This window comes from Erythrolamprus reginae, chromosome 13, assembly GCF_031021105.1.
Source record: "Erythrolamprus reginae isolate rEryReg1 chromosome 13, rEryReg1.hap1, whole genome shotgun sequence".
NCBI lineage: Eukaryota > Metazoa > Chordata > Lepidosauria > Squamata > Dipsadidae > Erythrolamprus > Erythrolamprus reginae.
The window spans coordinates 12,131,088-12,146,087 of NC_091962.1; positions in this window are offsets into that span (position 1 = coordinate 12,131,088).

Below are 15,000 nucleotides of genomic sequence, written 5' to 3' on the forward strand. Positions count from 1 at the left end.
ATTTCTGGTGAGGACTTCAGTTATATTACATTACATAATTACATTTCCCCAGTTGCTAATGTCTTTTCTCCCCCACCCCCCCTTTTTTTTTTCCCCCTGTAAACAAGCGATTTAAAATAAAACCGAACTTGGCTGCCTGGCAAAGAATTTGAGCTGATTCAGGGAGTAAAAAACAAAAATTAAAAGATCTCATTTCATTTGAGGGGAAAAAGGAGGAACGGGGGGGTGTTTTGCAATTATTGGAGAGATAAAAATTGAGGCGAAAGGAAGGCACAGCTCCTGGCAAAGATGTTTCTTAAATTATCTGCGCTATATAAAAGACCAGGCTTTTTGTTGTTCTTTTTCTTTCAATTTACACATTTCTGTGAGGGATGGAGATGTTTCTGCAAATACAATAGGGACGGTTATATTACAAACGAAATAATATAAACAAACACAAAGCTGCTCGGCAAAGCATGCCTAATCCGAGCCCGCATTTCTGATTCGATTCAACAGAAATTAAAAACGTCACGTGTTGCCCCTGAATGTCAAAATTGCAAATTTTGTGCTGTTGTTTTTTTTCCCCACCCTTGGCTAAAATTTTAAAAGGTGGTGGACTTCCACTCCCAGAATTCCCCATTTGGGCTCAGGGGAATTCTGGGAGTGGAAGTCCACCACCTTTTAAAGTTTTGACAAAAGTGAGCAAGACTTAATTTGAGGAATAAAGCAGCATAGAAATCAAATAATAAGTAAATAAATAAGTAAATAAATAAATAAATATGTAAATAAATAAATAAGTAAATAAATAAGTAAATAAATAAGTAAATAAATAAGTAAATAATTTAAAAAGTAAATAAATAAATCCTTCCTTCCTTCTTTCTTTTTCTTTCTTTCTTTCTTTCTTTCTCTTTCTTTCTCTTTCTTCCTTCCTTCCTTCCTTCTTTCTTTCTTTCTTTCTTTCCCAATCTTGGTGCAGATTGGTTTAAAAACCCTTCACCAGTGGGACCACGAAGCCAACCCCACTTGAAAGGTAGAAAATCCTCATTTTATTCCTATTTCTTTATTTTGCTCAGGGATCGAATCGAGTTTCCCTTCTAAAGCGGTCAGCAATTTGCAAATTTGCAGGATGGGTTAGCAAATTTGCAAAATGGATTAACACATTTGCAAAATGGGTTAGCACATTTGCAAAACGGGTTAGCCAACTGTGAGGACTGAACAGTTGGAAAAATCTGGAGCTGATGTGCGCTGAAATTTTTACGAAAAAGTTCACACGAGAGGTTTGGGCAAAGAGAACAGAAATGTTTATTCTCTCTGGGTATACCAAAAACGGTTTGCAAAGCGGGTACTCTTCATAAGGGAAGAGTCACAAAGGTACATAGAATTCCTTGCCTAAATATGGTCTACATCTTGTTTCTTTCTCCTGGAGATGAATTTATTTATTTATTTATTATTTATTAGATTTGTATGCCGCCCCTCTCCGTAGACTCGGGGCGGCTCACAGCAATAATAAATAATACATAACAAATCTAATAATTTAAGAGAAACACTAAAAACCCCATTATTAAAAGCAAACATACACACAAACATACCATGCATAAACTGTTTAGGCCCGGGGGAGATGTTTCAATTCCCCCATGCCTGACGGCAAAGGTGGGTTTTAAGGAGTTTACGAAAGGCGAGGAGGGTGGGGGCAGTTCTAATCTTTGGGGGGAGCTGGTTCCAGAGAGTCGGAGAGAGCGGCCACAGAGAAGGCTCTTCCCCTTGGTCCTGCCAAACGGCATTGTTTAGTTGACGGGACCCGGAGAAGGCCAACTCTGTGGGACCTAACCGGTCGCTGGGATTCGTGCGGCAGAAGGCGGTCCCGGAGATATTCTGGCCCGATGCCATGAAGGGCTTTATAGGTCATAACCAACACTTTGAATTGTGACCGGAAACTGATCGGCAACCAATGCAGGCTGTGGAGTGTTGGTGTAACATGGGCATATTTGGGAAAGCCCATGACTGCTCTCGCAGCTGCATTCTGCACGATCTGAAGTTTCCGAACACTCTTCAAAGGTAGCCCCATGTAGAGAGCGTTACAGTAGTCGAATCTCGAGGTGATGAGGGCGTGAGTGACTGTGAGCAGTGAGTCCCGGTCCAGATAGGGCCACAACTGGTGCACCAGGCGAACCTGGGCAAACGTCCCCCTCGCCACAGCTGAAAGATGGTTCTCTAATGTGAGCTGTGGATCGAGGAGGATGCCCAAGTTGCGGACCCTCTCTGAGGGGGTCAATAATTCCCCCACCCCGGGTGATGGACGGACAGATGGAATTGTCCCTGGGAGGCAGGACCCACAGCCACTCCGTCTTATCCGGGTTGAGTTTGACTCTGTTGACACCCATCCAGACCCCAACAAAATAGTACCTTATATGGTTTATTGGGTAAACAGCAAACATTTATCTTGTTAAAATGACAGTCACAAGATAAGGAAAAACAGGAAATCCTTATCTTATTAAAGATAGAAGCTACAGATATCAAATACTGATATTCTTAAAGGAAAAACAGGATATCCATATCTTGTTAAGGACAGAAGCTACAGATATCAAATACTGATATTCTTAAAGGAAAAACAGGATATCCATATCTTGTTAAGGACAGAAGCTACAGATATCAAATACTGATATTCTTAAAATAAAACTGAAATTATTTTATACACAATGGATTTTTCCTTCACTGAGATATACACCTCTTTTTAACCTATCTTTTTCTTTTATGTACGCTGAGAACATCTGCACCAAGACAAATTCCTTGTGTGTCCAATCACACTTGGGCCAATAAAATTCTATTCTTCTCGTATTCTTAAAGATATTTGCAAGGAGTCAAAAACCACCTTTTCATTCAAGTCCTGGGCTTAAAAGGGGCATTTCTTTCCTTTTTTTATTCCTTTCCTGCCCGGAGATGCAGCAAAAGGGAGATTTCAGTTAAAAGATAATGGTCATTGTGGTTCTAATCTTGGCTCCAAAGCCATCAAGATATTCTGGAGTCCAGTCAATGGCCTCCAGGCCATGGTTAATGGGGGCTAAAAAGTTTTTTTTCAAAAAGGCTAAAACTTTTGTTAAGAGGGTGTAAATCACTCGGCCCCAGGGACAAATGGTCAGGAAGCCTCCTTGCTTTCAATGTTGAGAATGGCTGGGAAGGGTTACATAGAGTGGGGGGTCCCAGGCTGGCTATTTATTTATATTTTAGTTCAAAGGAGGGGAAGAAAATAAGAGAGGGTGGGAAAGGAGAGCCCTCCAAAGTACTTCAAATTAAACCAGCAATTAAAACAAAGCAGTAGCTTTTCTCTCCTCTCCCAATTGGGTGGGGATTAAGGCGGAATACAGCTCATCTGTTTGGAACCCGTATCGCATCTCGGACATTAAAACCCTTGAAAATGTCCAGAGATACTTCACCAGAAGAGCCCTTCACTCCTCTGCCCGTAAGAGAACACCCTAGGAAACTAGACTTTCAACCCTGGGTCTTGAAAGCTTAGAACTACGACGCCTTAAACATGATCTAAGTATTGCCCACAAGATCATATGCTGCAATGTCCTGCCTGTCAAAGACTACTTCAGCTTCAACCACAACAACACAAGAGCACCCAACAGATTCAAGCTTAACATTAACCGCTCCAAACTTGACTGTAAAATATACGACTTTAGTAATCGGGTTGTCATTACCGGACTCCGTAGTGTCATCCCCTAACCCGCAACATTTTACCCTTAGACTATCCACGGTTGACCTCTCCAGATTCCTAAGAGGTCAGTAAGGGGTGTCCATAAACGCCCTAGAGTGCCTTCCGTCCCCTGTCCTATAGTCTCTCCTATATCTCATATTTCTTCTCTACTATATCCTCTATAACCTTGTGTATTATTGTGTATTGGACAAAATAAATAAATAAAATAAATAAATAAATTTTAAGAAGGGGGTCTCCTTCGGGTTGGGCTTCAGTTCAATAAATCCACTGGTTTTCTGGGGGTCTTCCCCGATGATGGGGAATCGGATTTTTTGCACCCCCGCGGAATTTTACCCACTGGACAAACCTGAGTTGTCTCCCCAAGGGACAAACGCTCAGGGATTTTAGATTTTAGTTCCCTGAATTTTGTGCAATGGGCTTGCTGGCTGGGGGATTCTGGGAGTTGAAGTCCACCCATCTTAAAGCATGCTGGCTGGGGGATTCTGGGAGTTGAAGTCCACCCATTTTAAAACGACTAAGTTTGAGCAATGTTGGTCTTGAAAGGAACCTTCCCTCCCAGAATTCTTACCAATGGTCCAACTCGCAGTCACAGCAGAATTCTGGGAAATGATCCCCTTTAGGGCAATTCCCCAGTCTGTCGGACCACAAATCCCATCATCCCTAGGCTAGCCAGCCCAATTCCAGGTGCAGGGAGAGAGCCCAACATGAGCAAAGGGGCAATGTGAACACGGGGGTCAACCTTGAACTTAGCCCAAAGGCATCACCCTTTCCATGGGTATACCGTCTGTAGTCCCAACCCTAGTCTGTTCCCCTCCCTCCCATTTTTCTTTTTCTTTCTCTCATTCTCTTTGTCTTTCTTTTTCTTTTCTCTTTCTCTCTTTCCCTCTTTCTCTCTCTCTCTCTCACTCTTTCTACCTTTGTCTTTCTTTTTCTTACTCTCTCTCCTTGTCTTTGTCTTTTTCTTTTTCCTTTCTCTTTCCCTCTTTCTCTCACTCTCTTTCTGTCTTTCTCTTTCTCTCTCTCACTCTCTGTCTTTATTTCTCTTTCCCTCTCTTTCTCTGTCTTTTTCTTTCTTTCTTTTTCTTTCTCTCCCTCTCTTTGTCTTTCTGTCTTTCTTTCTCTCTCTCTCCGTCTTTTTCTTTTTTCTTTCTCTTTCTCTCTCTTTCTCATTCTGTCTTTCTCTTTCTTTCTTTCTTTCTTTCTTTCTCTCTCTCTCTTTGTCTTTTTCTTTTTTCTTTCTTTCTTTCTCTTTCCCTCTCTTTCTCATTCTGTCTTTCTCTTTCTTTCTTTCTTTCTCTCTCTCTCTTTGTCTTTTTCTTTTTTCTTTCTTTCTTTCTTTCTCTCTCTCTTTCTTTGTCTTTTTCTTTTTTCTTTCTTTCTTTCTCTTTCCCTCTCTTTCTCATTCTGTCTTTCTCTTTCTTTCTTTCTTTCTTTCTTTCTCTCTCTCTCTCTCTTTGTCTTTTTCTTTTTTCTTTCTTTCTTTCTCTTTCCCTCTCTTTCTCATTCTGTCTTTTTCTTTCTTTCTTTCTTTCTCTCTCTCTCTCTCTTTGTCTTTTTCTTTTTTCTTTCTTTCTCTTTCCCTCTCTCATTCTGTCTTTCTCTTTCTTTCTTTCTTTCTTTCTTTCTTTCTCTCGCTCTCTCTTCACCTTTTTCTTTTTTTTTCTTTCTGTCTTTCTCTTTCTCTTCCTCTCTTTGTCTTTCTGTCTTTCTCTTCGTCTTTTTCTTTTTTCTTTCTCTTTCTGTCTTTCTCTTTCTTTCTCTCTCTCCGTCTTTTTCTTTTTTCTTTCTTTCTTTCTCTTTCCCTCTCTTTCTCTCTGTCTCCCTCCTGCCTTCAAACGAAGGCCGGCTGCAGAGGCTATTAAATAACTTCAAATATATACATATATGAATATATTTCCAAGCGTTTGGGGCTCACCTGATCCCCCCTTGCAATTCTCCACCACCTCTTCTGCAACCCCCCCTCCAAAGCCGCCCCTCCCTCACTTTGCACCAGCCCTACAAGTGGGAAGCAGACGCTGGAGCAGCAATAACAGAAATCGATGGTGTGAATAATTTAACGGGGAGCCGTGGGGTGGGGCGGGGGGGGGGGCAGGGGTTGGACACGCCACCAGGACAGATTCACAGCCCCCATAGGGTCCAGGTCAGCAAGGCCTTGATGGATCTCCCCCCCACAAACCCCTCCACCCATAAAACGCTGACATGCTAATGTAGGGACTTTCTATATCACTCAATTGAGTCTGGGGAGGGGGATTCCCCCATTTAAAAGGATTTGGGGGGTGGGGAATGGGGGGGGGTCTTAGCAGAGACACCCCCTTCCTCCGTCTGGCCCTGCACACTCCTTCAAAGGTGAGTTTGCAAAGTCTTGTAACGCCATGGACCCCCAAACTGTATGTTGCTAACTCAGCCGTAGAAACTTGGGTCTTGTTGATACAGAGATGAGAGCCTGGCTTAGAGTGATGATGGGGGGGGGGGGAGGCTGTCTAGGACTCTCATCTTGGTGGCTGCAGGGGTCCTGTGTAGAAAAGGGGTATGACATGGGAATTGAAAGATTAAACTATGCTACCTGGACACTCTGGGATTTTTTTTAAGGCTCTTTCTTTTCCTTCCTTTCTTCCTCCCTTCCTTCCCTCCCTCCCTCTCTCCATCCATCCATCCCTCTCCTTCCTTCCCTTTCTTTCCCTCCACCCACCTACCCACCCATTTTCTTTCTTTCCTCCCTTCCTTCCTTCCTCCCTCTCTCCATCCATCTTCTTTCTTCCTTCCTTCCTTCCCTCCTTCCTCCATCCTTCCCTCCTTCTTCCCTCCCTTCTTTTCCTCTTCCTTCCCTCCTTTGCTCCTTCCTTCCTCCTTTTCTCTTCTTCCTCCTTCCCTCCCTCCCTCTCCTTGCTTCTTTCCTCCCTCCTTCCACCCACCCTCCCTTCTTTTCTTTCTTCCCTCCTTAGCTCCCTCCCTCCCTTTCTTTAATTTCCTCCCTCTCCTTCCTTCCTCCTTTCCTCTCATTCTTCCTTCCTTCCCTTCCCTCCTCTCCCCTTCCTCTCCTCCCTCTCCTTCCTTCTGTGTTTCTAAGTCAAAGACCCCCTATAATATTAAACCAGGTTTAGATCAGCTTCCTCTGGCCCCGATGGATAGTTTATATGGCCTTCTGGCTTCCTGTCTGGACTGCCGGAGCAGCTGGCTGTTGCCAATCATTGATTTCTTAATTTAAGATCAGGGCAGAGGCCTCCGACACAGGTGACCCCCAACCACCTTATTTAAGATTCATTTCGAGAATAATAGATCGGCTGTCTGAGTCAACCCAGGGCTGATCAAAAACGCTGTTTTGTACATTAACGGAGCAATTAATCTGACCTCAAACACGCCGATCCTGATTTATAAAGCTTAACTCTCCCAGGAAACCCACAGTTGTTTGGCAGAAATTGGGCATTTCGGGGAGAGAGTATTCCTTGTGGTGCCCCATCCCGTAGGCCCCGCCCAGTTGCTTCTTTTGGACCAATCACCAGGCACCTAGAACAGGAGGCTTAAATTGTGGAGACGAATTGGCAACATTCATCCCTAGAGGATGAAATTGTAATTTTTAAAGAAAATGTTAGATTGTGCAGAAATGGATAGAATAACAGTTAAAAATGAAAGAGAGAGAGCAATATTTAACATGTGATTTGTTTTATCATTCACAGAAATGGAAGTGGGAAACCTGAAAGCATAAGAGAAGGAAAAGGACGATGAAGATAAAAGATAAAATGGAGAGGTAAACATTTACTATTATCACAGGATCATTACTGATGTTAAGAATATTATTTTTTACTATTACTAATATTACATCTGAAGCTCAGTTGCGCTCAGACGACACACAGTTTTTTATAGATATTGAGTTTTTTATGGTTTTGCATTGTAGAATATTTTTTTTAAAAAAAACAAGTATACAAAGAAAAGGAAGGAAGGAGAGAAGGAAGGAAGGAAAGAAAGAGGAAGGAAGGAAGGATGGAAAGAAAGAAAGGAAAGAGGAAGGAAAGAAGGAGGTAAGGAAGGAAAGAAGGAAGGAAAGAGGAAGGAAGGAAGGAAAGGAGGGAGATAAAAGATAAAAAGGTAGGAAATACATCTGCATTATAATTGCCCAGAGGTTTGGGGACTGCTAATCAGTGCCAGGCAAGATAGACATAAAAGCTCTCCTATAATAATATTTTAATTGAGATCAGCCTACGTGTCTGTCTTCATAAAGGCATCGCCTGACCTGGCTTCTAGGCGGGCAAAACCAGGGAAGTGAGGAGAAAGAAAGAGAGAGAAAGAAAGAAAGAGAGAAAGAAAGAAAAAGAACAAAGTTAGGAATGAAGGAGAGAGAGAGAAAGAAATGAAAGAAAGAAAAAGAAGGAAAGAAAAGAAAGAAAAGAAGGAAGGAAGGAAAGAGAAAGAAAGGAAGAAAGGAAAGAAAAAGAGAGAGAGAAAGAAAGGAAAGAAAGAAAAAGAATGAAGTTAGGAAGGAAGGAGAGAGAGCGAAAGAAAGGAAAGAAAGAAAAAGAAAGAAGGAAAGAAAAGAAGGAAGGAAGGAAAGAGAAAGAAAGGAAGAAAGGAAAGAAAAAAGAAAGGAAGGAAAGAGAAAAAAGAAGAAAAGAATGAAAGAGAAAGAAACGAAGGAAAGAAAAAGAAAAAAGAAGGAAAGAAAGAAAAAAAGGAAATGAAGGAAAGGAAAAAAGGAAGAAAGAAAAAGAAAGGAGGAAAGAGTGAAAGAAAGAGAGAAAGAAAGAAGGAAGGAAAAAAAAGAAAAGAAAATAAATTTTGGGCTCAACCACCGACAGCCCCTCTAGTTTCCATACCCCAAAATGGCATCCAAATGGGCTCTTTAATACACGGACCCTCCACCCACCCCCAGTATAAAATCTAAAATCTCATCGTTATTATTATATGGAACAATGGCAGATTTTGGCAGCAATGGCGCCGTGGTTCTCTTTGAGGTGGGAGACATTTATCAAAGCTCTCCCCCTGTTTCTGCTGCAGCCTCTTCCCCTCCGCTCTCCACCCGATGCAGCAAAGACTCCTGCGCCGGCCTTGCACCCCAACGGAGCCATATTTCACCATTAAGGTGGAGTGTGCCACTCGGTTTCAGCTCCTCTTCCCCTCCGTCTCTCCCCACCACCACCGCCCCACCCCTCCCCGGCTCCTTTTTATTTACGGCCCCGTTTTCTCTTTGGCGCCACGGGTGCCCCCACCCCTATCCTGCCCGCCTCCCCCTCCCCATTCCCCTCCTCAAAAATGGCTAGATGGCAGGAATTGGTGGTGGTGGTGGGCAGACGGAGCCGGGCGCCTGGCGTTTTGGGTGCAAAACGTGGCAATAAGCAAATAAGAGGCCAAAATGCGGACAAATGTCTTTTTTTTTGGTGTTGGTGGGGAGTGTTTGGCAGCCGGGCGTGGTGACACCATTGTAGAACAGAACAGAACAGAATACAGAATAGAACAGAACAGGATAGAATACAGAATAGAACAGAACAGAATAGAATACAGAACAGAATACAGAATAGAACAGAACAGGATAGAATACAGAATAGAACAGAACAGAATAGAATACAGAACAGAATACAGAATAGAACAGAACAGGATAGAATACAGAATAGAACAGAACAGAATAGAATACAGAACAGAATACAGAATAGAACAGAACAGAATAGAATACAGAATAGAACAGAACAGAATAGAATACAGAACAGAATACAGAATAGAACAGAACAGAATAGAATACAGAATAGAACAGAACAGAATAGAATACAGAGTAGAACAGAATAGAATACAGAATAGAACAGAACAGAATAGAATACAGAATAGAACAGAACAGAATAGAATACAGAGTAGAACAGAATAGAATACAGAATAGAACAGAACAGAATAGAATACAGAATGGAATGAATAGAGAATAGAGAATAGAATAGAATAGAAATTAGAATAGAATAGAATAGAATATTTATTGGCCAAGTGTGATTGGACACACAAGGAATTTGTCTTTGGTGTAGCAATAGCATTTAGACTTATATACCGCTTCACAAGAAGGATGGAAGGAAGGAAGGAAGGAAGGAAGGGATAGGTGGATGGAAGGAAAGAAGGAAGGAAGAATGGGAGGGAGGAAGGAAGGATGGGTGGATGGGTGGGTGGAAGGAAGGAAGGAAGAATGGGTGGGTGGAAGGAAGGAAGGAAGAATGGGAGGGAGAGAGGGAGGAAGGAAGGATGGGTGGATGGAAGGAAGGAAGGAAGGAAGAATGGGTGGGTGGAAGGAAGGAAGGAAGAATGGGAGGGAGAGAGGGAGGAAGGAAGGATGGGTGGATGGAAGGAAGGAAGGAAGGAAGAATGGGAGGGAGGAAGGGTGGGTGGGAGGAAGGAAGGAAGGATGGATGGATGGATGGATGGACGGATAGACGGACGGAGGGAGTGAGGGAGGAAAGAAGGAAGGAAAGCAGAACAACAGATATGGAAGGGACCTTAGAGGTCTTCTACTCCAGCCCCCTGCTCAAGCAGGTGACCCTATCCCATTTCAGACAATTGGCTGTCCAATGCCTCCTCCAAAGCCTCCATTAATGATAGGATGAAATATAGAATATGGACTGATAGGGGGACCAAGCCAACTCCTGCCCATTTGCACCCTCACGTCATATCATGGCTTAGTTTAGAAGTTGGGTTTTCTTTTCCGGCAACCCAGGGCTTTTTAAAAACAACATATCCCGACGCTTCCCAAGCATTGCTCCATCACAATCCGTGCCACCATGCTTTGGTGTGACTTTCTTTAAAAAAAAAAACATACAAATTGAGTGGCATTTCATAGGGAAAGAGCCATCTGCAACCAGCCAGGCCCGATTTTCTCCTTGTGATTTTTTTTAAAGAGAAGCAAATTGAAAAGGAAAAGGAAAAAAGAACAAAAGGGAGAGGAAAAAAAGGCTTTTTTTTTTTTAAAAAAGAAAAGAAATAAAAACAGAACGGGAATGGTAAAGAAGGGAAGCCGCGGGCCGCTAATTAAAAAAGCAACACACAAAAAGGAGCAACACACAAAAGACGGATAGAAAAAGGAGACGGAGAAAGGAAGGAAACTATCCATTTAACACACACGCACACACACCACAAAAGGAAAAAAAATTAACAATATGGAACCCTGGTTTCAATGTCAGCCTTTCGCCCTGTTTTTCTGCGCTCTGCAAATTCTGTTTTTGGGGCTCAAACCGCGGATTAAATTTGAGCCCATCAGGGTTGGGATGAGAGGCGGTCCTCAGTTTACGACCACTGTTGAGGTCGTAAACGGAGACATTTGTTCGGTGAGGTTCGGCCCTGTTTTACGACCGTGGATAAGTGAATCCCTGCGGTGGTTCGGCGGTGAATCGGGCTTTGCCTGTGGTCGGGAAGGTGGCAAAAGGAGATCGCGGAAAGTGAGGGACCGTCATAAATGCGAGTCAGCTGTCCAGATTGCATGACCGCGCGGACGGGCGTAGAGCGTGAAAACCGGTCGCTAAATGAGGATTACCCGTATTGGATTAAACCTGTTTTTTTTTTAATCCAAAGCCAGTTGGTATTCCAATTTTTTTTTCCCAGCATGGAATTGGGGATTTTAATCTAGAATTCTTGCCGCCTGGATTTGCCAGCTCACCAGCTCCCAAGCTTGCTGGCTAGCACGGCATTTTGTAGGCCAGGCCGGTGCATCGGCTGTCTGGCCAGCTCGTTCCCTGCAGAGCCGGCAATTCCCTCCCGTGCCCGCCGTGGTTTCTCCATCACTCTTCACACTTGGCTTGGCATGTCCTTGCATGCTGGTAGCCGCCGGCCGGTTGGGTCCTTCCACAACCGACCGACAGAGCAGCCGCCGTGCGAGAGGTCAAGCCCGGAGGTGGGAAGAGGTTTGGTGTGGTCAAGGCCCCTCGGAGTGGCTAATGGCCACCGGCAAGGAGAAGCTCGGCCTGTTGTGAGAAGGAAGGAAGGCAAGAAAGAGAGGGGGAGGGAAACGAAAGGGAGGGAGGGAAGGAAGGGAAGGATGGCAGGAAGGAAGTAGAGGGGAAGGGAAAGAGAAAGGGATGAAGGCAGAGAGGGATGGAAGGAGAGAAAGAGGGAAGAAAGGAGGAAAGAAGGAAAGAAATAGAGGGGAAGGGAAATGAAAGGGAGGGAGGGAAGGAAGGAGAGGGGAAGGGAAACAAAAGGGAGGGAGGAAGAGATGGAAGGAAGAGGTAAAGAGGAGAAGAGAAAGGAAGGAAGGAAGATGAGGAGGAAGGTAGAAAGAAAGTAGAGGGGAAGGGAAAAAGAAAGGGATGGAGGCAGAGAGGGAAGGAAGGAAAATGAGAAGGAAGGCAGCCAGGAAGAAAGTAGTGGGAAAGAGAGAAAGGGAGGGAGAGAAGGACGGACGGACGGAAGGAAGTAGAGGGGAAGGGAAAGAGAAAGGGATGAAGGCAGAGAGGGATGGAAGGAGAGAAAGAGGGAAGAAAGGAGGAAAGAAGGAAAGAAATAGAGGGGAAGGGAAATGAAAGAGAGTGAAGGAAGGAAGGAAGGAAAGGGGAAGGGAAACCAAATGGAGGGAGGAAGAGAGGGAAGGAAGAGGTAAAGAGAAGAGAAAGAGAGGAAGGAAGGAAGATGAGGAAGGCAGAAAGAAAGTAGAGGGGAAGGGAAAAAGAAAGGGATGGAGGCAGAGAGGGAAGGAAGGAAAATGAGAAAGAAGGCAGCCAGGAAGAAAGTAGTGGGAAAGATAGAAAGGGAGGAAGGAAGGAAAATGAGAAAGAAGGCAGCCAGGGAAAAAGTAGTGGAAAGAGAGAAAGGGAGGGAGGGAGAAGGGGAGGGGAGGGGAAAGAAAAGAGGGAAGGAAGGAAGCCTTTATTGATGGAGGTGTGGGCCCTCTTGCCCCGTAGAGTGGAGGGGGGGGGGGTCTGTGTCTGGCCAACTGGGGGAGGCAAGGTGTAAGGGAAGAAGGCTGCCGGAAAGAACTGGGCATCCATTGAAATGGAAATCCGCAGAATTCCGCTGCTATTGAAATCCCAAGAGGAAAGCGCCCCCCCCTCATTTGCTAATCTTTTGTGCCCCCCTCCCCACCCTCCTAATCCCTTCCGAGCCAGGAGCCTGGAAATTGGGGAGGGGGGAGGCAGAAAGACCCCCCCCTCGTGTATTCAGTTGTCCCTTTCAGACTCTCTCCCCTTCCTCTGTTCCAGGCTCCAAATACATGTAGGCCGAATAATCTAGGCCGGGCCTTGTTCAAATTTACTATCGAAGGACTTCCACTCCCAGAATGCAACAGCGATGCCAATCCTGATCCTGCAGGGCGGGGGAATTCTGGGAATCGAAGTCCACCCATTGTAACATGTGCCAAGCAACACAACTATAGATTAAAAGTATAATTTTAGTGGAAGGGAAGAATAAACTTTAGGGGGGATGGAGAGGTTTGTTTATTTAATTTTGTTTATTTTCTTTATTTTTTAATTTATTTTCTTTATTTCTTAATTTATTTTCTTTATTTCTATATATTTTTTAATTTATTTTCTTTATTTGATTATTATTATTATTATTAATAATAATAATAATAATTTATTAGATTTGTATGTCGCCTGTCTCCGAGGACTTTATTTTTTTTTGTTTATTTATTTATTTATTTTATTTTATTTATTTATTTTATTTATTTTATTTATTTTATTTATTTTATTTATTTTATTTATTTTATTTATTTTATTTATTTTATTTATTTTATTTATTATTATTATTATTATTTATTTTATTTATTTTATTTATTTTATTTATTTTATTTATTTTATTTATTCATTCGTTCGTTCATTCATTCATTCATTCATTCGATTTTTATGCCGCCCAACTCCCCCGGGCAGGATCCTGGCGAGGCTCTTGAGGATACTTCAAGCTGCCAGCCACTTGGGACGTGCCCTTTTTTTTGACCGACTCCATTCCGTACTTGCTGCCCTACAGAGAGAGATCCGCTTCCTTCCCACTGATTTTTTATTTTTATTTTTAGGGGTTCAGCGAGTTTTCCACTTTATGACCCCCATTGAGATCAAGAGTTCTGTGGCGAAGTGAGACGTGTTTCAGCGAGCTCCACCCCGTCTGACGACCTTTCTTGACGCCGCCGGTAAGTGAATCGCCGGCCTTGTTAAGCGAATAACACAGTGAAGCGGGTCGCGTGATTTAGCCACAGCAACTGAGCGAAACACACAGTGTGTGAGTTTTTCACCTCATCTTAACGACATCGCCTGCCGCCGTTGTTCAGCAAATCGCTGGCAGCCGTTCCGTTCGTCGCACGGTCGTTCAGCGGATCCCTCTTCATTGGAAAAGGGGACCACGTCACACACACAGAAATGGTTATAATATACAAGCTGGTCTGCTGGTGGCCGTGGGGGACATTTCAAACGGTCGTTAAGCGTGAAATAAAAAAAAATTCCCTCAGTGAAAGAAACGGCGGTTTTATCTTGCGGCCTGGCCTGCCCGTTCGTGAAATCAAACCGGGAACAACCCAGCCTGTTGCAAGCTTTAAACCAGATTTTTCCCTCGCCCCCCGAGAGACAGGATGTAGATCTTAAAGCCAGCCTGGAGTAGCTTTCCGGGGGATCTCTGGGGGATCCCGACGGAGCACGGTAAAACGTTGTAGCGGCGAGACGCTGAATGAAGCCGACGAACCAGAAAGGCCTCATCCAATTTTCATGAAAGCGCGCCGGGTGGGTGAAAGGAAAAAAAGAACAGAGGGAAGGGAAAAAACCGGAAATAGAACCACCGTGGGGGAAATAAAGCTAAATTATTTGATTGAATCTCCCAGTTTGCCTGGAAGGGAAAGGGAGAAATCTTATCTTCTGGGGAGAGAGACAGAGGAGGAAGGAAGGAAGGAAGGAAGGAAGGAAGTAGGAAGGGAAAAGGAAAGGAAGGAAGAAAGGAAGGAAGGGAGAAAGAGGAAAGGAGGAAGGGAAAAGGAAAGGAAGGAAGGAAGGAAGAATGGAAGGAAGGAAAGAAGAATGGAAGGAGGGAAGGAAAAAAGAAAGAGGAAAGGAGGAAAGGAAAAGGAAGGAAGGAAGAATGGAAAGGAGAAAGAGGAAAGGAAGAAGGGAAACGGAAGGAAGGAAAGGGGGAAGATGAAAGGAGGAAGGGGAAAGGAAAGGAAGGAAGCAAGGATGAAAGGAAGGAAGAATGAAAGAGGGAAGGAAAAAAGGAAGAGGAAATGAGGAAGGGAAAAGGAAGGAAGGAAGAATGGAAAGGAGAAAGGGAAAAGGAAAGGAAGGAAGGATGGAAGAAAGTAAAACGGGAAGGAAGGTAGGAAGGAAGGAAAAAAGGAAGAGGAAAGGAGGAAGTGAAATGGAAGGAAGAAAGAAGAAAGT